General features: G+C 37.5%; 1 pseudogene; it reads left to right on the top strand.

Moving 5' to 3' along the window:
• The first annotated feature begins 15,803 nt into the window (after window positions 1-15,803).
• LOC126957385 (hsc70-interacting protein-like) lies at window positions 15,804-22,765 on the top strand (annotated as a pseudogene).
• The last annotated feature ends 1,875 nt before the right edge of the window (window positions 22,766-24,640 follow it).

Here is a 24,640-nt window from a genome sequence, read left to right as displayed (position 1 = left end):
AAAAAAAGTCAGGGGGCCAGAGACAGTGACCTCATTTTTGTTTTAAAGCTAAATGTTTTTCTCTTTCCACTAGTATAAAGTGTTTCAAAATATACTATTTAGTCATTTACTAATAGGGAACATATTAGTTGTACTCCCATTTTAGGATACAAATACAGTTCCTTAATCTAAGTAACAAATTGAAACAATTAAAACATAAGACTTATGAAAGGAATATCATAGCTATCTAATGTTTCAGCTACCTATTTTATCTCACATCACAGACATCACTTTTTTCCCTTGAAAATTGTATAACTACAATACACTAAGCATGCTGTATGTTACTGTGACAGATACAAGAAATAAGAATTCAAAACCTTCCTTCTAATAATTCAAACTGTAGTAGGAGGGAGGAGACTAACAGATAGATAAGGTATAAGAAAGGTAATGACAATTGGGCCGGGTGCGGTGGCTCACACCAGTAATCCCAGCATTTTGGGAGGCCAAGGCGGGCTGATCACCTGAGGTAAGGAGTTCGAGACCAGCTTGACCAACATGGTGAAACTCTGTCTCTACTAAAAATACAAAAATTAGCTGGGCGTGGTGGTGGGTGCCTGTAATCCCAGCTACTCAGGAGGCTGAGGCAGGAGAATCGCTTGAACGCAGGAGGCAGAGGTTGTAGTGAGCCGAGATTGTGCCATTGCACTCCAGCCTGGGAGACACAGCAAGACTCCGTCTCAAAAAAACAAAAACACGAACAAAAAAGAAAGCAAGGTAATGACAATTCAGAGGAGAAAGAACCTTCTGGCTACAAGAGATATAATATCCAAGGTGAAAATCAAAAGATGGCATTTTAGGAGGCCAAGGCAGGCAGATCACTTGAGCCCAGGAGTTCAAGACCAATTCTGGGCAACATGGTGAAACCCCATCTCTATACAAAATACAAAAGAATTAGCTAGCCAAGGTGCTGCACACCTGTGGTCCCAGCTACTTGAAGTTTTGGACTGATTGATGTGAATGAAGAATATGACAGATTAAAAAGAAACAGTTCACACAATCATAACAATTTCACAAAGAGTAAATTATTTTATTTGAAAGTTGTGATATATCAGTTCTTTATTTGAAAAATTATGAATGGGATTTTTGCTTTCAGCCAAAATAGAGTAATAGGGACTGGATTTACCTGCCCGCCTAAAACAATAAAAAATCAGAAAATACTTGAAGCAATGATGTTTAAGACATTATATCAATCAACAAAAGACAGTGATCCATGAAAGACAGGAAACAAAGTGAGCCAATTACCCCAGCTTACTGTCGTGGGAGGGTGAATTTGTAGGCCATGGCACAGGGAGGGAGAACTTGAACAGTCTTACAGATTTCCTGAGCTGAGAAGATACAGCTGAGGATCTGGGGGAATAAAGGCAACTAGAACTTGAAGAACAGAAAAACAGAGAAGAGAAAACTGCACAGAAACTAACTCTTGAGCCCTTTATAGGGCTCAGCAGAGTATTGTTAAGCATGTGCATGTCAGGGAACCACTCAAAGCTGGGGAAAGAACTACTCAAAAAGATAAGAAAGAACAAAACCTGCCAATCACACAGGGTCAGAAATATTGTCTGTCATCATCAGTCAGACAGAAAAATTTCACAGTTCAGGGATCATCAGGTAGAGTACTCAGAATGGTCTTACCTAAAGAGTAGAGAACAATTAGTCTTAACTTATACATGAATCTAGTCCTACCTAACAAATCTTAAAACCAAGACCCCAAAGGATCAAACTATTTCCCAATTAACTTAGCACCCCAGAACAAGCCTCAATAATACTTTTAGGAATACAAAAATATCCAACACCTAACAGTATGAAATCCACAGTGCCTGGCATCTCATTACTAGACATAAAAAGAAAGAGAAAAATATAATGAATAATAAGGGACAAAGATCAATCAATCAAAACCAGAAGAACTGATACGGATGTCAGCCACAGAAGACAAATATATTCAGACAGTTAATATAACTATTTCATATGCTCAAAAAGTTATGTAGAGATGAAGAAAATATATAAAAAACCCAAAAAGTCAAACTCTTAGAGACGAAAACTATAATGTTTGATATGAAGACTATGCTGGGTAGAAAAAATGGTAGATTATACATTGTAGAGGACAAAAAATGGCAAAATTAAAGGCATAGCAATAGAAACTATCCAAAAGTTTACATAGAGGAAAAAGAGAACAAATAAATAGTATATCTATGAACTGTGAGACAACTTAAAGTAGCCTATTATATCTTTATTGAAGACCCCAAATAATAGGAGAAAGAAAAAAGGCAAAGAAACTATTTCAAGAATAGCTGAAAATTTTCCAAATTTGATAACAACTATAAACCCACAGATATAAAAATATTAATGAACCCCAAGCATCATAAAGAAAATGGACAGAGCCAGGTGCGGTGGCTCACGCCTGTAATCCTGGCAGTTTGGGAGGCTGAGGCAGGCGGATCACGAGGTCAGGAGATCAAGACCATCCTGGCTGACACGGTGAAACCCCGTTTCTACTAAAAATACAAAAAAATTAGCTGGGCGTGGTGGTGGGCGCCTGTAGTCCCAGCTTCTAGGGAGGCTGAGGCAGGAGAATGGCGTGAACCCGGGAGGCGGCGGAGCTTGCAGTGAGCCGAGATCGCGCCACTGCACTCCAGCCTGGGCGACACAGCGAGACTCCGTCTCAAAAAAAAAAAAAAAAAAGACAATAGACAGGTGCGGTGGTTCACGCCTACAATTCCAGCACTTCAGGAGGCCAAGGCACACAGATCACTTGAGCCCAGGAGTTCAAGACCAATCCTGGGCAACATGGTGAAACCTCATCTCTATACAAAATACAAAAGAATTAGCTAGCCAAGGTGCTGTACACCTGTGGTCCCAGCTACTTGAAAAGTTGAGGTGGGAAGATCACTTGAGCCCAGGAGGCTGAGGTTGCAGTGAGGCATGATTGTGCCATTCCACTCCAGCCCAGGTAACAGAACAAGACCCTGTCTCCAGAAAAAAGAAAAGAAAAAAGAAAATTACACAGACACACATTGTAATCAAATTGCTCAAAATCATTGACAAAGAGAAAGTCCTAAAACAAGCCAAAGAAAAGAGACACATTAAATGCAGAGAAAGATAAAGTGGACAGCATATTTCTCATTAGAAACAATGCAATTGAGAAGACAATGGAGCAACATCTTTAAAATACCGAAAGAAGAAAAAACTGTCAGCCCATAATGGTTTAGCCAGCAAAATCATTTTTTGCTGAAATAAGGTGAAAAAATGTCAGACATATAAAAACTGACTGAACTAACTGCTATCAGACCTGCATTACTAGAAACATTCAAGTCTTTCAGACAGAATGAAAGTAGTACCAAAGGAACACATGAATCTACACAATGGAATGAAATGGGAGTCATATCAGTAAATATATAATAGTTTTTTCTTGTTATTAAAAACAATCATCAATAGTTAACTGTTTAAGCAAAAATAATAACAATATCACATGAGGTATATGATATATGTAAAAGTAAAATGCTTGACAACACCACCACAAAAACTGAAAATGGAAAAATAGAAGTATACTATTTTAAAATTCTTATACTACTATGAAGGGCTATAATATCCCTTGAATGTTAAACTGTGTGAAACTGTGATAGGGTAAAAATGTACACTATAAATCCTAAAGCACCCACTAAAGTAACAAGGAGTTGTAGCTAATAAACCAACAAAGGACTTAAAATGAAATTAGAAAAAGTAAATTTTAAGCACTGCTTACCCTTCTGGCCTAATTACATAACTCCACACTCCCTTTCTGCCCTAAACATGAATACACACCCCCAAGTTGACAAAATTCAAAGTAGGTCTCAGAATAGATAAATATTACATAGGATAAAGAAGGCTATTTCATGATAAATAAGTTAATTCATCAAATGGATAACAATCTTAAAATTTATGCAGCTAACAAACTTCAAATCATATAAAGCAAAAATTGATAGAACAATTATAAGGAGAAAGAGACAATACCACAATTATAGTAAAAAATTCTAATACCTTTGTCTCATTAACTGGACAGAAAATCAGTAATATAGAAGATATGAACAATACAATAAATACAAAACACAAACCACAATAAGTCCAAGTTGACATTTACAGACTGTCCACTCACAACAATAACAAAATATAATTTATTTTCAAATGACCATGGGACATTTACCAAGATAATACCATATTCTGGACCATAAAATAAGTCTCAATCCATTTTTTAAAAATTCCAGTTATACAAGGTTTGTTTTTTGACCTAAATGGAATTAATTTAGAATTAAATAATAAAGATATCTAGAAACCCTCAAATTCTTGGAAACTAAATAATAGACTCCTAAAAAGACTACAAGTCATAAAAAAAATCAAAAGAAATAAAAATTTCAAACTGAATTAAATAGCAAAGACTTGGAATCAACCCAAATGTCCATCAGTGACAGATTGGATTAAGAAAATGTGGCACATATACACCATGGAATACTATGCAGCCATCAAAAAGGATGAGTTTGTGTCCTTTGTAGGGACATGGATGCAGCTGGAAACCATCATTCTTAGCAAACTATCACAAGAACAGAAAACCAAACACCGCATGTTCTCACTCATAGGTGGGAACTGAACAATGAGATCACTCGGACTCAGGAAGGGGAACATCACACACCGGGGCCTATCATGGGGAGGGGGGAGGGGTGAAGGGGGAGGGGGGAGGGGGGAGGGATTGCATTGGAAGTTATACCTGATGTAAATGACGAGTTGATGGGTGCAGCACAGCAACAAGGCACAAGTATACATATGTAACAAACCTGCACGTTATGCACATGTACCCTACAACTTAAAGTATAATAATAATAAATAAATTAAAAAAAAAAAAAAAAAAAAAAAAATATATATATATAAAATATGTGATATACTGCTATGGGTAATTATGCAACATACTGTTGAGGGAAATACACATCCCTAAATGCCTATGTTAAAAAAAATAGAAAAGCCTATCTTAAGAAACTGAAAAAAGGAAATCAAATGAAACTGCAAGTGAACAGAATAAAGAAAGTGATAAATACCAGAACATAAATCAATGTAAACAGAAGCTGTTTCTTGGAAGATCAATAAAACTGATAAATTTCTCCAGATTGATTAGAGAAAAAAAGAAAACACAAATTGGCAATATCAGGAATGAGAGAGGTAACATCATTATAGCTATTAAGAGAAAAATAAGGGATAATTGAGAACAAGTTCATACAAATAAATTTGACAATTTAGATGAAACAAACAAATGTCTTTAAAGATACCAGGTTACTAAAACTCACTTGAGAAAAAAAGACATCCTAAATGGTTCTATATCTATTTTTTTAATTTTTAAATTTTTAAAAATGAAAATATATTAATAGCTAATATGGTATATATTCTGGATGTAAAAAGAAAAAATTTATCATTAAAATCTTACACACAATAAATTAATCAATTAACTCCATAAACCTCTATGCACCAATAGCTTCATTGGTAAATTCTACCAAATATTTGAGGAAAAAATTATACCATACTAATTATTTATTATTCCAGAAATATAAGAAAGAGAAAACACATCATTTATTCTGTGAGGTTAGCCTTATCCTGATATGAAAACCTGAGAAAGACATTGGAAGAAAGCAAAACTACCAAGCGGCCGGACGTGGTGGCTCACGCCTGTAATCCCAGCACTTTGAGGGGCTAAGGCGAGCAGATCACAATGTCAGGAGATTGAGACCATACTGGCTAACACGGTGAAACCCCATCTCTACTAAAAATACAAAAAATTAGCTGGGCGTAGTGGTGGGCGCCTGTAGTACCAGTTACCCAGGAGGCTGAAGCAGGAGAATGGTGTGAACCCGGGAGGCGGAGCTTTCAGTGAGCTAAGATCACACCACTGCACTCCAGCCTGGGAGACAGAGGAAGACTCTGTCTCAAAAAAAAAAAAAAAAAAAAAGAAAGAAAGAAAGCAAAACTACCAAGCATGTATTATGTATTTTATGAACATAGAAGCAAAAGTTCTAAACAAAATATTAGCAAATCAAATCAAACATTGTATAAGAAAGAATAATACATCATGCCCAAATGGGGATTATCCTAGAAATGCAAATTTTGTTTCATATTTGAATATTGATCAATATAATTCACTATATTAGAAAACTAAAAAAAGAAATACCCGAAACCATAAAGTATGTCAATGGACACACAGAAAGCATTTGACAAAATCTAAACACATTCTTGAATTAAAAGAAAAAAGAAAAAACTCTTGGCACAGTTGGAATTTAAGATTTATCAATCTAATAAAGGGTGTCTATGAAAAACCTATAACTCACATAATTACTGGTGAAAGACTGAATGCCTTCCCTCCTAATCCTAGGAACAAGAATGAAATCCACTCTCACTACTTCTATTCAACACTGTACTGGAAATTCTAGCAAGTGCAGTAAGGCAAGATAAATAACAGCATCCAGTTCGGAAAGGGAGAAGTAAAACTGTCTTTATTCCCATACAACGTGACCATCTATGTAGAAAATACTATGATCTCACCAAAAATCCACTGAAACTAATAAATGAGTTTATCGAGTATGCGGGATAAAATATCAATAGACAATTTTTTTAAGTTTTCCATACAGGATTTCACTTGTTCACCCAGGCTGGAGTGCAGTGGTGTGATCAGCTCACTGAAACTCCAACTCCCAGGCTCAAGTGATCCTTCCACATCAGCCTCCCAGGTAGCTGGGACTACAGGCATGCACCACCACACCTGGCCAATTTTTGTATTTTTAGTAGAGACGGGGTTTTTCCATAATGCCCAGGCTGATGTGGAACTCCTAGGCTCAAGCGATCCATCTGCCTCAGCCTCCCAAAGTGCTGGGATTACAAGCGTAAGCCACGTTTCCCAGTCAATAGAAAATTATTAATAAACAATATCAATTGTCTAATATTAGCAAGAATTAGACATAGACATTTTAAAACATATCATTTACAATAGCATCAAAAAGTAATAGTAATACATCTAAGAAGATGTCTAAGATCTCTATATTAAAAGCTATAAAATATTATTGAGAAAAAGTAAAGCAAAGCAAATAAATGAGAAGCATACCACATCAATGAGTTGGAAGGCTCAATATTTTAAAGATTTCAATTCTCCCCAAAATTAGTCTATAAATTCAAGTCAATCATAATTAAAATGCTTATACTTTTTTTCATAAATGGAGTAGGTATTTTAAAAATTTATTTGAAAAGAAGTGCAAAAGGGTAGAAAGAGACAAGGTAATCTGAAGACAAAGAACCAAGCTGGAGGACTTATAATATCAAATATCAAGACCTAAAATACTATAAAGCTATAGTAATTATGAGAATGTTGTTAACACAATAATAAATAATGAATATGTGGGAGGAAATATAGAGTCCAGAAATATTCACATATATAGTTAGTAAACTTATGACAGAGACAAGAATGCAAAGAGTGCTAAAGGATGTTCTTTTGAATAATGGCTCTGGGGCAATTGCTTTATATGTGCCAAAATAATGCATCTGGACCTCTACCTCATATCATGCAAAAATAATTAATTTTAGATGGAGGGCAGGCCTAAATGAGAAGTAAAGCATTTAAATTCAAATATAGGAGAAAAAAATTGCAATCTTGGAGTAGGCACAATTTTTCTTTTAGATACAACACTGAAACGCATAAATTAAAAACATTTTTGCACATGTTAAATTATACTTAATAAAAATTAGGAACGATTTATCTAAAACAACCATTAAGACAACAAAAAGTGAAAACTTGAAATGGGAGAAAAATATTTGCTATACATAGCTAATAAAAGATACCCATCTAGATTCTGTGAAAGTCTACAGATCAATCAGACAGAGACAATTCAATTGAAAAGTGGCATAATATTTTAATATACAATACACAGAAGAGGATAGACAGATGACCAATACACATACAAAAATATCATTAAGTCGTGAAGAAGATGCATATGAAACTATGATGACAAAACACTGTGCACTCACTAGAAAAGCTAAAATGAAAAAGATACAGAATATCATTTCTGGCATTTAGTGAGGGTGCGAATTACCTGACATGCTCAAAAATTGCTGGTAGAAGCAAAAAATTAATTCAGCCACTTTGGAAAATGTTCGGCACTATCCATTAAAACTAAACACACGCACACACGTACGCACACACACACACGTGCACATATATCTACTTTGTGATCTAGCAATTCTTCTCAGTATATATCCAAAGAAAATATATACATATGTCCATGAAAAGACATAAATTAGACTATTCATAGCAACACTGTATAAACTGGAAACTATCCAAATGCCAACCAAAATGAATGGATTAATAAATTGTGATATATTCACACAACAGAATACTGTGCAATAATTAGAATAACTGATCTAGAACTACTCATAACAGTATATGTAAATATCACAAACATAATGTTGAATGGAAGAAACCAGACAAAAAACAGGGGAAACTAATCAATGCTGTCAGACGTCAAGACTGTGATTATTCTTGGAGGTGGACATGGGCAGCCTTTTGGGATACTGGTAATATTTTGTTTCTTCATCTGGGTATTGTTTACGTGGCTGTGTTCAGTTAGTAAAAATTCAAAGAGCTGCACAATTATGTATACTTTTTTGGTATTCATACAATAGGTCAATAAATTATTTTTCAAATGTACATAGTGTGTAACTTTGCTTCTGTTTCATATTTTTCTTTAGAATAGATTTTTAAAAATGAGAATCCTGGGCAGTAGTCTTTTAAAAGTTGAGATTTTTACTTATTATAAATGTTCTTATTGATAACAAGTGACAAATAAATGATAAGAGGAGAAATAACAGATTATTAAACCAATTCTTACAGTTCTAATATATCCCTAAACTTTAGGGAGAAGCTATCTCATTTAAATCTCTAATATTCACAGTATAATCACGTGAAAGCTACAGAAATAGAAACTTAACAAAGATAATCTTGCTGGGAGAATTGGAAATAGATTCTAGGAATCAAAAATCTTTGCCCTATTATCATGTGATAATTTGCTGATAGACAATATGAAGTGCGGTAGAGCCAGCTTGCCTGGGAACACTTCACAGCTCTCCCCTTGCTATCTGAGTAAACTTGTGCAAGTTGCTTAACTTCTCTGTATCTATTTCCACATCTACAAAATTGGAATGATAAAAATACATATTTCACAACCTTGTTTTGAGGATAAAATAAATTAATGCATGTAAAGCTCTTAAGAACAGTGGGTTATCTATCCCTATTAGCATCTGTTCCACCCAGTTAGAAGAATAACCATAACTGTTCCTAGTGAAAGATTTGTACTTTTTTTTTTCACTGAAACCATACTTCTCAGTTGGTATTAAATGTAAAATGGTGTTTGAACACATACATTTTCCTACTTGTCTTGCATCTTGTTGAAAACAGAAATGTCTTCAGGTTTGTGTGTCTGAAACAGATTTGAAATCTATAACAGATTGCCTTATCAAAGAAACTGAAATCTCCCAGCACAAGATTATGTCTGAAAATAAAACTGCTCATGACCACCATCATTTCAAAAAATAATTGCTCTTTCTCAAGTGACTGCAGTTGAAAACCTGACTTTTCACTAAATGTACATGTGCTTTACCTCAAAAACCTATGACATTTTGCTACGAGTCGAATAGTCTTTAAGTGCTCAGACCTCAAGTGTAAAAACACATTCCTATTTTCCTCCAGTCTTAAAGACTGACCTGCATGTCTTCTAGATATGCTCTAAATAGCTCTATCTACATGTGGTAGCATCAAAAAAAGAAATCCTCGGAGATTAGTTGAATAACAGGTATTCTGATAAGGACTTATTTTCATCTTTTAGGTTTATGAGAATGAAACAAACTTGTGATACAAATTTCTCCAGCAATTATTATTTATCAAAATTAGATTTCTCACCAATCTTTCACATTCTACATCAGAAAAAAAGATGAAGGGAAGAAAGGCACTGTTTATATAGGGAAGCTGAGCAGTTGCTCAGCAATGAGTTCCAGATGCTATCCCCATGAAGACCTTGCTTCCATGGAGGAACTTGTGTCTTTTATGGTATAAGAAGCTCAAGAGGATACATTTCCTTTCAAAACCAAATGACTCAATCCCGTCAGTAGCTGCAACTTGAAAGAAGAGGATTTGCTTACCCTGTCAGGTTATGTCAATCTACCTAACAAGACTGTGGTGGGGCCAGATTTGGTCAGAGAAATCAGACTATCTCAGAGGAATTTGCATATATGAAATATCAATTTATTATAGGTTCTGTTGCTATTTTAATTCCACTGCTCATTTATCACAATTCAAAAGAATGAGAAGTCTTCTATAACCTCACATATGGAAAACAGCAAAAGTCAGAATTTTTTGGATGGTTTGCTTTTTGAGGCTTTTTCTTAAAGAGGAATTTAACAGCTTTATAGTTGCTTGTTAAATAAAAAATTATAATAGACACAAAATCTGCTTAAATAAGTCGAAGACTTAATTCTACCATTATAATTTTCTGTGAATTTTAACTTTTCTACCATGAGTTTTGTGCATATTTTTATGTTTATATCATTCTTTATGTGATTCTGGTAAAAATGAGACTATTTGTTATCAATTTTACAGACCTGATAAGTCATTATGCATTTACTGAGCACAATTCTGTAGAACACTGATGCTCAAACTTGTTATTCTTTATACCCAGTGTAATAACTAGAAGACAAAAAGATTATATTAATCATTCTTAATAAATATCTGATTTATGAGGATATATATATATATATATGTATACACACACACACACACACACACACACACACACACACACAGTCCTGGAAAAAAGCATGATCTTTGGAGTCACTTAGAGAATCAAAACCCAGCTCTGCCACTTCCAGCTCTGTGACCAGAGTAACTCACTTACCTTTCTGAATCTCAACTTCTCCTTAGAGACAGTAATGTTTATGTTGCAGGATTTGGAAGAAAATTCAATAAGTCCATTACGAATTAAGTATATTAATGATGCATAAAGTATATTATGCATCTGGAACTCTACCTGGTCCCTAATAGTCTGTCAGTAAATGGGAAATATTATTTTTGATAACTTTAATAAATGTTTGTTGAGTACAATTATGTGCCTAGCATTGTTTAGATACCATGAACCAAGTGACAAACAAGAGCGTCAGGGCCCCAGACTTCGTGGAGCTTATACTAGTGAGAAAAAGAGTCAATGTGTAAACAAATAAATAAGAAAACTTCAGATTCTGATAGCTGCAAATGAAGTAACTGGAAGTGGAGAGAGGCTATTTTAGAGGGGATGTCCAGGGAAATGATAAGGTAACCCTTGAGCTCAGCCAGACTCAGCCCTGTGAAAACCTGTGGAAAGACCATTGAAAGCAAAGGGGCCAGTGAGCACAGCCCTGGATCAGGAATAAGCATGGCCTGTGCAAGGAGCTGAGAGGAAGCCAGTGTGTCTGGAGCATGATAGGCAAAGAAGAAAGTAGAAGATGAGGTCACGAAATAGGTAGAGATCAAACCATGTAGGGCCTGTAGGCCATAGAAAGGAGTTTGAATTTAATTACATATAAAAAGCAAAACTATTGAAGAAGTTCAGACTGAAAAAGGTGATCTGATTCTAGTTGCTAAATGAGGAATGGATGGTAGCAGGGCGAAAGTGGAAAATGGAAGACCAATTTGGAGGTTATTGCGGTATAATAAATAAACCAAAGATGATGATAGTGTACCCCAGGATAGTAGTGATGGTGAAGATGAAAATAAGAGGGTGGATGACCTACGGGAAAGAGTCCTGTCTCACAGCTCTTTAATACTCCAGTTCTTTCAAAGTAAATACATGCAAAATTTTTCCCATATACACACCCATATGTTGTATGTATACAACACCAAAGTGTGACCTAATCTGAGCAGATTCCAGAAGGAGCCTGGCACTCCCCCTTCTGCCAGTTCAGCTCTTTTGCTACCCTTCACTCCCACATCAGCACCAGACCAGACCCTCTTACTCCTAGGATATGCTTAATATCATGGACCCCATTCCTGCAAAACTGATATCAAACAGAAAAGCCTAGCCACAATACATGGTTTACATCCTTGGACCTTTCTTGTTTCATCCAATAAGCTTCTATGACAATATACAGGATCCAAATGCAAATGGATATGTTGTAAGGGAAGAAGGGGAGTCATAATTGCTCCAACCAATGGCCTCTAAGCCCCGGAACCTAGAGCAGCCAAAAAAATTTTTGTAATATTCAATTTAACAATGTCATCCATAGTTATAACATTACGCTTTATAAAAACTGAATGATATAGATGATTTTACGCTCATGTTGCTGAGCTGAAGGAGAATTTTTTTCCAAAATCAAGAACTAAAATATTTTTTGATCGCTTTAGTATACTTAGAGCACAATATCTCACCTTATCACCTTCATGCATTGTTTTGACCAAAGATTACATTGTGGAGATCATGCTTACTCTTAGGTTCTGAAAGACCTGGATCTACCTGAGGACCAAAAAAGTGAACGCATTTGCTTTCAAGGACCTGCATGATTAAAAAGAAATCATCTCACCTCCAATAGTGGTTGATAAATTAGAGTTGGTGAATGATAGCAGCTACCTAGTAAGAAAACAGAAAAATGGAAGATGGCTTATATCCATAGTTTCTGTCAATAGTGCAAGTAGAAGTTTTCATTTTTGTGCAAATATGGAAAGATAATGCTTATTATAAATTAACAACATGCATGCAAAGGAGTTCTTCTATCAGCGTACACTTTAAATATACCTGGAGAGCCTACTATCTATCCTGCTTTTTCTTTTACTTGTGGACAAACTACACTCTTGCATTAATATTCTCCCTATACATCATTGTTTTGATGGATATCCTGAAGAAGAGATGGAGAAAAGTAGAGGTAAATAGCTAAGAAGTCCTCTCTCAAGTTAAAGCTGGTTTAAAAATTAATTTCTTATCATATAGGCCCTTTCATTATAGTTTATTTTTACATTCACAGATTGAGATTCATTAATACTTGGGAAATGTCATAGGGGATTTAAAATAAAAATTTTGGGAATCCTGGCCATGTTATTCTCATACTGTTGCACTCTGTTTGCATTTGCTTACTTATGAGGCTAGGAGAGAAAAGGGTAGCATCAGTCTGCCTTTAGGTTCATTTCTTCCAGTGGCCAACATGGGATATCTGTATCCACATTGGATGTTAATACAATCTGTGTTGTTATTTTAAGTTTTATGTACATTAACCAGCAATCCCAATTTTTCAATTCAACATCTACTAGCCTTCAACTACCAAATACTGAGTTCTTGCTAAAAACCGGAATCTCATCTACATGGTTTAAATATGTTATAACGAAGCAACTTGTAAGTATTTTATAAAGTGAAATCATAGCAGCCATTTTATACTGTAGGAAACAGAGTTTAAGTGGCTTATCCAAATGCATGCATCTGGCAAATGCAACTGGGCTGAACAACCAAGGAACTTTCTTTTCTCCTAGACTGATAAGTATTTGTGGTTGGTTAGCTCAGCTGGTTAGAGGTTAAAGTTCAGTGTTAATGAGGTCAAAGTCATAAATGTGAACTTTAAGTGGAAGATCTCCCCTGATTCATAAGTGCAAATTCAACATTTAACCCTAGCCAGTCACAAGGAACAGTGCATGGCTCAATATAAATCCATCACCAGTGTTGGAAGCAATATTTAGAAAACACATTTCTTGTTAAATAGCCAAAGTCATCTTCTTTTTACAAAACAATAATAAGTTAAACTTACTTTAGTTTATTTAAGCTAGGAAGTCATCTATAGTTTTTACTCTAAAAGCCAGGCAATGGGAAAAGGAAATTCAGAGAATGGTTAAGCTGGATGACACCAGTGGATCTCTCTCTCATACCTCCCTTCATTTGGCAGAGAAGAGAACAAATTAAAAATCATGAGTAGGAATTATTGTATTATTTTCATGAAATTTCTAAGCCAGAGACAGACAGCAGCAAATAGAAGTCAATCTTCTAATATCTGGTTTATGATTTTTCTACCAAACTTAAAAGACAATGCACTGTGGCCCCAAGCCTGAAAGAAATGATTTGCTGGCCACCTACTGAATGTGAAGAGCACATAGTTAACCTAGCTTTACATATGAAAGGATGGAGTTTATTGTTTCCCATAGGAAATGGAAAGTTCTGCTATAATCCTTTCTCAATTCCTAGTGACGTTCTCTACTTTTCCTTTAAGCTTATGGAATTTTACATTGAAAATTTTTATTTGCTTTGTTGGTTTCCCTTTTCTTCTTCTCTGAATTCTAAATTGTAGCATTCTCTATAAACAATAACCCTAATATTGTCTTTCATCTATAAAACACTAACCAGTCTCTTTCAAAGGGTGTGTATTACTAAAGAATCAGGCATGTGGACTTCTAGTTCCAAAATGGTGGCACAGAAGCAAGCTGGCTTCACCGTCCCCAACAGAAAACCAAGAAAAAATATACAGTGCTGGGATTATCACTAGCATATCCCAGAACTCAAACATGAGAATGAAACACTTCCTGTGGTCACAGAGAAGTATAAAAAAACAAACAAAACTCTGAGTAGATGGTAAGAGAATCAGACTTCTACACCAGTGATGTCCCTCCCAACATTTTGCCCAGCATCAAATGCACATAAAATTTCCTCTCAGCTCACGATTTCTACACCGGAAAAAGTGAGATTGAAGTGGACAGAAAACTTCCCCTCCAGTTTGGTGTCCCTAGCAGGTGACCTGTCCTCATCTTACTCCACAAGAACCCTAATGAGTGCCTGACGGGAGAAATATCCCTGAGACCAAGCAAAGACCAAGGAGGGAGGTGGGACTACTGTCACCAGTCTTGGAAACTATGCTCTGGAACTCAGTCAAAGGAGACACCAAATGGGAGTGGCTGTCCTGCAGCATCATGCTGTAGAGGATGCATTCCACATGACCCCTGTGCAGGAATCCCTAGCCAGCCTTCCCACACTACCAAAATACCCCATTTGCGACAATCCTCACTGGGGAAGAACAACGCTCTGACTGTTTATAGAGCTATTATAAACCCAGGCTTAAAGTACCACCTACAGTCAAAAAAAGAGGTAGTGATCTAGCAGTAAAGAATCTCTAAGCAGGGCCGGTGGCTCATGCCTGTAATCCCAGCACTTTGGGAGGCCGAGGTGGGTGGATCACCTGAGGTCAGGAGTTTGAGACCAGCCTGACCAAACACGGTGAAACCCTGTCTCTAAAAAAGATACAAAAAAATTAGCTGGGTGTGGTGGTGGGCGCCTGTAATCCCAGCTACCCCTGAGGCTGAGGCAGGAGAATCGCTTGAACCCGGGAGGCAGAGGTTGCAGTGAGCCTCGATCGTACCACTGCACTCCAGCCTGGGCAAAAAGAGTGAGACTCCATCTAATAAAAACCAAAAAAAGCCAAGCAGAAAAGACTGGAATAAATAATCCTTCAATGCAAAGACATTAGACCTATATCCACAAGGGAAAAATGCCATCTCTAAATGGACAAAACAAGGAACCAGTGACTGACCCTAACAAGATGGCAGTATGTGACCTCTCTGACCAAGAATTCAAAATACCAGTTTTATTCTGTGTAATCTCCAAGATAACATAGAAATGCAATTCATAAATTTATCAGAGTCTTCTGTGTGGTAACACCAAGCCACGCCTGGGCCTGGAACTGAGTTGCAGCCCTTCAGCTTCGCCCACCACCTCCCAACCATGGACCCCCGCAAAGTGAAAGAGCTTTGGGCCTTTGTGAAAATGTGTAAGCAGGATCTGAACGTTCTGCACACTAAGGAAATGCGCTTCCTGAGGGAGTGGGTGGAGAGCATGGGGGGTAAAGTAGCATCTGCTACTCAGAAAGCTAAATGAGAAGAAAATACCAAGGGAAAAAAAAAATACTGATAGTAAGAAGGTGGAGGAAGACTTAAAGGCAGATGAACCATTGTTAGAAAGAGATAATCAGTGCTGTGAAGAAAAGTCAGCATGGAGACAAATGATGTCTCAGTAAGGCCATCTTTACTTTCTGCAGAAAGGGTGCTCAGTTGCAAATGGAACAACAGCGAGAGCACAACTGGACAAGGGAGGGGAAGAGGTTCTTATTCCTGATGCATGTGGCCCCTGCTGCTGTGTTGTCCCCCTATTGGCTAGGGTTAGACTGTAGAGGCTAAACTTATGCTGATTGGCTAATTTAAAGAGAATGACGGCGGTGAGTGATTTGGCGGGAAAAATGGTTATGGAATGAGTCAGGGTGGAGGATGAGTCAGGGCAGAGTAGGTAATCAGAATGAGTCAGGGTGTAGCAGGTAATCAGAATGAGTCAGAGTGGAGCAGGTGATTGAAAAAGGTTGCTTTATGAGGAAGTTAAGTTTAAAAGTAGAAGGCAAAGAACTGAACATACTGACATATTGATTATTTGAAGAGAAATTTAGAACTCATATCTAACATTCCCTCCTCTTGCATTTTCCTTACAGCTCTTTCTCTTCAAACTTCTTTAACATGCCTTGGCTTAGTTGTTCTGCTTGATTTTCCAAAAGAAGAAGCTTCTCTGGATAACATGGAGGACAGTTAAGGGAGGTTCTAGTTAAGTGCCATTTTTATGAGCCTCTGTACCAACCCACAGATGCATGGTATGACAGCACCTGACAAGAATAAGTAAACCCATTACAGCTGTGAGGGAAGTAAGAATTGAGGCCATTATTCTTTTCCATTTAACAAACCACTTTTCTAGCCATCTTATAAAGGGGTCATTTACCCCTGAGTTGTTGGCTAACTTATTGGACAGAGCAGTCAGACCTTGCAATGCCTTTGTTATACTTTCATCAGGGCAGTGTTGTCTGGGATGAAGGTGCAACACTGCGTTTTAATTATGACACAAACTCCTCCTTTTTCTGCTAGTATCATGTCTAAGGTTATCTTATTTTTCCCAAACCATCTGGCTAGTAGCCCCTAATTATTCAGCTAACAGATCGCTTTAACAGATCGCTGTTGGTTGTAATAGATGTAGTTTATCCAAGTTACATTTTATTGTCACCCACCAAAATATTGACTCAAATCCTGCAGCTATTTGATTTTGGGCTTTAAATTGATCTGGTATTCCCCATGGGACTCTAACTGTGTCTAAATAGACATGAGAGTAAAACGACACATAAGGGGCTTCTTTTGTTTTACAACGTCTTATTTTTCCTTTCTCTGGTTGATGAAATGCCAGGGTGAAAGGGATAGCCAATTGAACTAAAGCATAAGTCCCACTTCAGTTGCTCAGCAGAGTGTTCAGTAAAGGTCCACCATACTACTACTGCACATCCACTCAGGGATGAATAAGGGCTGACTGATTGGTAAGCTTTTGAAAATTTTTAAGCTCACTGTATCCCTTCAGGTCTCCAAGGAACACTAAGTTTCCTCCCTGTCGTGAGAGACATGAAGTGAATTTAGTGTTGGGAGATGGTAGCTGCATGGCTCTCAAGAGCTTACCTGCAGGGTGTTGAAATTCAGGATATAGCAGAGAGAGCTTGGCACAACTTGTTACCCCAGGCTGTAGAATCCTAGAAAAGAGCTACCATGCAGCCCATGCTCGGTCAACTGGAACACCGCCCTAGTGGAAAGGGGACAATCTGGGCCTCTGGCCTGCCGTGCACACAAGCATAACAATTGCCTTTGTTTAACGTGTAGACGGAATATTTAATCCATTTTAACCAGGCATTTACATCTTTATAACCTGTTTCAATGGCTATGGTTTGCCTTAAGTCTCTTATTTCTACTACTGAGACCTTGCTTTTGTCATTTGGCATGAGGCAAGTCATAGTTTGATTTCATAGGTTTGGGAAAGGGGCAGCTGTAGGACGTGGAGGAGGGAGAATAAAGCACACCTTAAAGAAGCCTATAGGATCCTTTCCAGTGACTTCTGCTCCTAAACCATAGAAGCGCTCTAAAGTGGGGTTAGAGTTGCTAGTGGTAGGAATAGTAATGGATATAAGCACTGACTAAGGAAAGGAAGGGAAAAGATAGATGGACTAAGTTTTCTTTAGCTTTAATTTGGTAGAGGTTGGTCCAGGAACAAAGACCCATGATTCTGATGATAATGACACTTGCTTGACTCAGGTGTGATGTGTCCATCCCTTTCCGCTGTACAAACAGTAGTCTCGATGGTTAACAGCTCAATGTAGGGTCCTTCCCAGGCTGGCTCAAGTTTCCCTTCTCTCCACCCTTTGATGAAACGTCATCCCCAGGCCGATGCTGCTGTATTGGAAACTCCAAAAGCGGTGCCTGTCCTGAAAGACCTCTTGTTTTAAGGGAAGAGAATGTGGAGGATAAACCAAATAAATAATTTCTAAGAAATTGATCTTTTGTTTTAAATGTGGGGACATCAGCAGTGGACTTTATAGTCCTTGGTGCCTTCTTGCTGAGAAATTTTCTTTAGCGCCTATTTTTATTAGTTTTTAGACCAAAGAAAGCCAAACACCATTTTATATTTAACAATGCTTCCTGTATGATTTTATACCAGATGAACTAAATTTCACCTTTATATTAGTGTGCTATTAATGTTAAACTTAATTTTAATAAAATCTTGTAGACATATTTATCCAATTTTAATGTCTGACCATAAGGTAAGATTTTTATAGACTGTTTTTAACCTTTTATAATTTTTGTTAAAGAGCAGGTTAGTGCTTTAAGAAAAACCTGTTGTGCTTTTATTTTAATGTCCGGTTCACAGACAAACTGGATGATACCTCTAACTTCAGCCAATATGTTTACACACAGAATTTCCTTTACAATTAACATTTCAAAACTTGCCTAAACCTATAAAACAAAGTTTTTTGACCTTTCAATGTAGGTAAAAATCCACATTCTTATGCCTCCTTATAATCCTTTTACCCAAAATATATTTTACTTTCTTTACACATCTTGCACATAAACTGTTTCTTCAATAGTTTTACATTCAGGAGGCCTAATTACTTTTAAATTACACAACATTTCTTGTGTAAATTCCCTTTTATAACTTTTTTTCATGACTTTCACAGACAGTTCTTTGACATGCCTCAACTTTCTGACTTGTTGCAAACATCCCTTTCTTTAAACAACCAGTTAATTTATTTTAGGACATGAATTTACCATATAATATTGTTTTTACATAAATTCTCTCCCATGTTTTGTTTTCAAAGATGATAACCATTTGTTTCCAAAGTGAACTTCCTTCATGTCTATGGACTAGACTGACTTAGGCCACAAAATTAGAAGTTAGGATAATACATGTTACACTGTTAATTTTTAGCAAACTTTACCTCTGTTGAAAACTTTTTAAGTTTGGAATTTCAATTATTCTTTGCTATTAATAAGACTTCATTCAGTCCATATTAACTTAGAATTGGTATAGATGGCTCCTTCCTGATTCCGTAAGTACTTTAAGGCTTGGGTGAGTGCAAAGAGTTCCCACATTTCAGCAGACCAATTATTAGGCAATTTTCCTAATTCTGCTTCTACAAGAGTTTCCTTATCACTTACTGAACACCCATTGTGTCTTTTACCCTGAATTAGCTGGGAGGAAACATGTCCTGTCCTGAAGGGAGTTCCTCCTAGGTCTGGTTGGACTTTTGTATGGCAATCAATTAAGATTTAGATCCCCTGTTAGGAAACCCACTGGGTTAAGGGAATTTTCAGTGGTTAATGTTAAATCATCTTTTTCTAACAGAATAGCCTCATACTTTAAGGTTCTTGAGTCAGTGTGCTACATTTTATTTATTTATTTTTTTTACTTTTTGACTTAGGGTAGTTCTGACCTGATGAGGTGTGCTCACAATGAGGTTTCCCCTAAAAGTTATTTTTCTGCTTTCTTCTGTTAGCAAAGCAGCTGCCGCTACAGATTAAATGCATTTGAGCAATCTGCAGGTTACTGGGTTAAGGATTTTTGATTAGGAAAGGCTACGGGTTGTCAGTGGCCTCAGTGCTTTCAGGCTACGCCCTTATTTACACTAACAACAAGGTGATATTGGAGTGTTATAGGGTCAAGGAGAAGACCTTCAATGATCAATTATAGGTTTTTAATTTACTCTGGCACTTAAAGGAATAGGGTACACTGTTTTCTCTTTACTACTTCTCTTTTTCTCTCTCTGACTCTCTTTGACTCCTTCTTTGTCTCTTTTTCTCTCTCTCTGCCTCTCTCTCTCTCTCTGACTCTGTCTCTTTCTCTGTTTCTCTTTCTCTCTAACTTCCTCTCCAAGTTTCTCTTTCCTCTCTGCTGGTCTTTCCCTGCCTCTGCCAGCCACTTCTGCTGTTCTCCCCTCTCCTTCCCCTTCCCCTAGGGGAGGGACCAGCAGTAGTGCAGCTACTCTTTCTTTCCCCCAAGAAGAAAGGAAAGGGGAGTGCTGAGTATTTTTCTTACTACCAGAGGTTTGTGTAAGATTCAACCCCCTGAAATTTGCGGAAGGCTCAACCACTCAAACCTGTGATGTCTTGTCTTGCCTGTCCTGGAAGGTTCAACCCCTCAAACCAGGGATGTCCTGCCTTGCTGCCCTGGAAGGTTGACCTGTTTCCTCCCTTTCCCCCTCTGAAGGTCCCTTGCACACTTCCTACTCATGTTGTCCTCTCAGACTGCTCCCCTAAGGAAGAATTAGACCCCTGTTAGCATTGGCATGCCAGTATAAATCCCACAGCAGGATCCACCCTAAGCCATATGAGGTAGCTACGGAACCATAGAGAGAATCCACTTACTCTAGCAGTAGGACTTGTCACCATCCACATGAACACCACCATAAGTAGGGTTGTTTGTGATCATTCACGCACACTCACATTTAGTCCTCCAGAATTTGACCACCAAGGAGGTACTTTACTGGCTCCCTTGGTCTGTGGCTTCATCTGTGGCTCCCTTGGTCTCCTTCCTTGGTCTGTGCACAGTCACTGCTGCAGTATGTGAGGATCCTTTACCCTAGGTTGCTAGCCAGTTTCTTTCCACATTGCCGAGAGTCCTGGTTTATTCATCACACTGGGTGGGTCTCGGTTCCTCACTCCTGAGACCGCCAAGAACAAGGCGGTGGGGCACACCTTCTCATGAGCGAAGACCGGAGACTGCCCCCAGAGGAGAATGTAATCCTGGACGAGCCCCCAAAATTGTTATAACTAGATAATCAGTGCTGCAAAGAAAAGTCAGCATGGAGACAAATGATCTCTTAGCAAGGCCATCATTACTTTCTGCAGAAAGGGTGCTCAGTCACAGATGAAACAATAGTGAGAGCACACCTGGGCAAGGAAAAGGAAGGGGTTCTTATTCCTGACGCACATGGCCCCTGCTGCTGTGTCGTTCCCCTATTGGCTAGGGTTAGACCACACAGGTTAAACTAATTCCGATTGACTAAGTTAAAGAGAGTGACAGGGTGAATGGGTTGGCAGGAAAATGGTTATGGAATAAGTCGGGGCGGAGGAGAATAGGACGGAGCAGGTAATCAGAATGAGTTAGGGTGGAGCAGGTAATTGGAATGAGTCAGGATGGGGCAGGTGCTCAGAATGACTCAGAGTGGGGCAGGTGATCAGAATGAGTCAAGGCAGAGCAGGTAATCGGAATGAGTCAGGGTGGAGCAGGTAATCAGAATGAGTCAGGGTGGGGCAGGTGATCGGAATGAGTCAGGGTGGAGCAGGTAATCCAAATGAGTCAGGGTGGGGCAGGTGATCAGAATGAGTCAGGGTGGCTCAGGTAATTGGAATGAGTCAGAGTGGAGCAGGTGATCAGAAAAGGCTGCTTTATGCGGAAGTTAAGTTTAAAAGTAGAAGGCAAAGAATTGAACATACTGATATATCGATTCTTTGAAGAGAAATTTAGAACTCATATCTAATACCATCAAGTGAGGAAAGTGATCTAGTAATTGATAATGAAGGTGTGATTGAACCAGACACTGATGCCCCTCAAGAAATGGGAGATGTAGCAGAGGAGATGATGGATTAGGCAAATGATAAGAAGGTGGCTGCTATTGAAGTCCTAAATGATGGTGAACTGCAGAAAGCCATTGACTCATTCACAGATGCCATCAAGCTGAATCCTCACTTGGTCATTCTGTATGCCAAGAGGGCAAGTTCTTTGTCAAATTACAGGAGCCAAATGCTGCTATCTGAGACTGTGACAGAGCCATTGAAACAAATCCTGATTCAGCTCAGCCTTACAAATGGTGAGGGAAAGCACACCGACTTCTAGGCCCCTGGGAAGAAGCAGCCCATGATCTTGCCCTTGCCTGTAAACTGGATTATGATGAAGATGCTAGTGCAATGCTGAAAGAAGTTCAACCTAGGGCACAGAAAACTGCAGAACATCAGAGAAAGTATGAGCGATAATGTGAAGGGTGAGAGATCAAAGAAACAATAGAAAGAGTTAAGAAGGCTCAAGAAGAGCATGAGAGAGCCCAGAGGGAAGAAGAAGCCACACGACAGTCAGGAGCTCAGTATGGCTCTTTTCCAGGTGGCTTTCCTGGGGCAATGCCTGGTAATTTTCTCTGAGGAATATCTGGAATGGCCAGAATGCCTGGACTCAATGAAATTATTAGTGATTCAGAGGTTCTTGCAGCCATGCAGGATCCAGAAGTTATGGTGGCCTTCCAGGATGTAGCTCAGAACCCAGCAAATATGTCACAGTTCCAGAGAAACTCAAAGGTTATGAATCTTATCAGTAAATTATCAGCCAAATTTGGAGGTCAAGCATAATGCCCTTCTGATGAATAAAGCCCTTGCTGGAGGAAAAGCAACCTAGATCACCTTGTGGATGTCACAATAATACAAACCAGCGTATCTCTGACCTTCTCATAAAGAGAGCTGGGGTGCTTTGAAGATAATCCCTACCCCTCTTCCCCAAATGTAGCTGAAGCATTTTACAGTGGTTTGCCATTAGGGTATTCAGCCAAATAATGTTTTCCTACTAGGAATTACAAACTTTAAACAATTTTTAAACCTTAAAAATATTTAAAACAAATTTAAAGGGTCTGTTAATTCTTATTTTTTTTTAACTAATGATTTTGGATTTTTTTTTTTAATTATTGGGCAGGGAAGACATTTACATGTGGAAGATTATTGCTCTAATTTGAGTAAAATAAAAGTTTATCAGGGTGAGGCAAACATAACTCATTTGAGGATAAAGTTTGTGTTGGATATGTGGTTCCTGAAGCATTTTGACTTGTCTTTTTAAATGCTTTATCTTTTTCTTTAAAGAAGTATTTTAATAAAACTAATTGGGACCATCAGCATTTCAGTAGGACGTGGTAGGGACTGGAAGTACTTGGCAGGGCAGTAGCAATCTTGTTGTGTTTTATATAACATGCATCCTTGGGCAGGTTGCTCTTAAATCTTACACTGTGGTGAAGGGATGAATTTTTTGTAATGCTGCAGTAAAGTTGGAGTACTTATTCTGTTCTTGTCCAGTAGATCTAATAAATATTTCATATTCCACGTAGGGGAAATAAGGGAGTACTTTTCTTTTTATATTTCTATGCTTAAAATTCTCTTTCCTAGTCAAAAAATGCTCAACTCTGTGTCTGCTTTCTGCTTGATACATTTTTCTCTATTACTTTTCTTGGGCTAAAGACAGGCTTTTTCTACCAGCATCATCACTGCTATCATCATTAACAGCAAAATTATACAGTCCTATTTAATGCTGAATTTAATTTAATATGTAATACATACGCTAATTGTAAGGTAATACCCAAAACAACTATAAAAACAACTATAGTTTCTTACTTGGCCATGAGAATGCTTATTTAAGTTTTAGACTTCAACTCTGACAAAATTTTGTTATATCAAAAGACACTGGAAAGAGGGATTCCCTTTGGTGTTTGGTCTTCTACTTAGAAAGTAACTATTGCAGTAAGAGTTTATCTTGTAGTATTCATCTTTGTATTTTGAAGATAATAAGGTTTGAATTAAATTGATATACACAGAGGGGAACCAATTTTTTTGATCCAATGTGAATTATAAATGAGATAATCCACATTCATTGTGGAGTTGTTGAGACTATGAAAGATTCATTGTCTTTGTATTCAGCTCTTCCTTAAATAGTGTAACTATACCCCTACTTCTGCTTGCTTTCTTTCCCTCCCCTCCAATGATAAAGAAAATGATAAATAGAAAAATAAATTTATCAGAGACATTTAACAAGGAGATTGAAATAACTGACAAAAAATCAAACAGAAATCTTGGAACTGAGAAATATATTTGCTGAACTAAAAATTCATTAAAGGCCCTCAATAGCAGAATGGATCAAGCAGAGGAAAGATTCATTGAGCCCAAAGACAGGCTATTTGAGAATACACAGGGGAGAAAAGAGAATGATAAGCAAAAAAAGATCACCTGCAAGATACAGATAATTACCTCAAAATAGCAAATTTAAGAAGTATTAGTGTTCAAGTGGGAGATGAGCAAGAACAAAGGGTAGCAAACTTATTCAAAGAAATAACAGAAAATGTTCTAAAACATGAGAAAGATATAAATATCCAGGTACAGGAAAGTCAGAAAACACTAAACAGATTTGACCCAAATAAGACTACTCCAAAGCATGCAATAATCAAACTCTCAAAGGTCAAAGATAGA

Source organism: Macaca thibetana, chromosome 6, assembly GCF_024542745.1.
Source record: "Macaca thibetana thibetana isolate TM-01 chromosome 6, ASM2454274v1, whole genome shotgun sequence".
Taxonomy (NCBI): domain Eukaryota; kingdom Metazoa; phylum Chordata; class Mammalia; order Primates; family Cercopithecidae; genus Macaca; species Macaca thibetana.
This window is presented reverse-complemented; position numbering and strand designations above follow the sequence as displayed.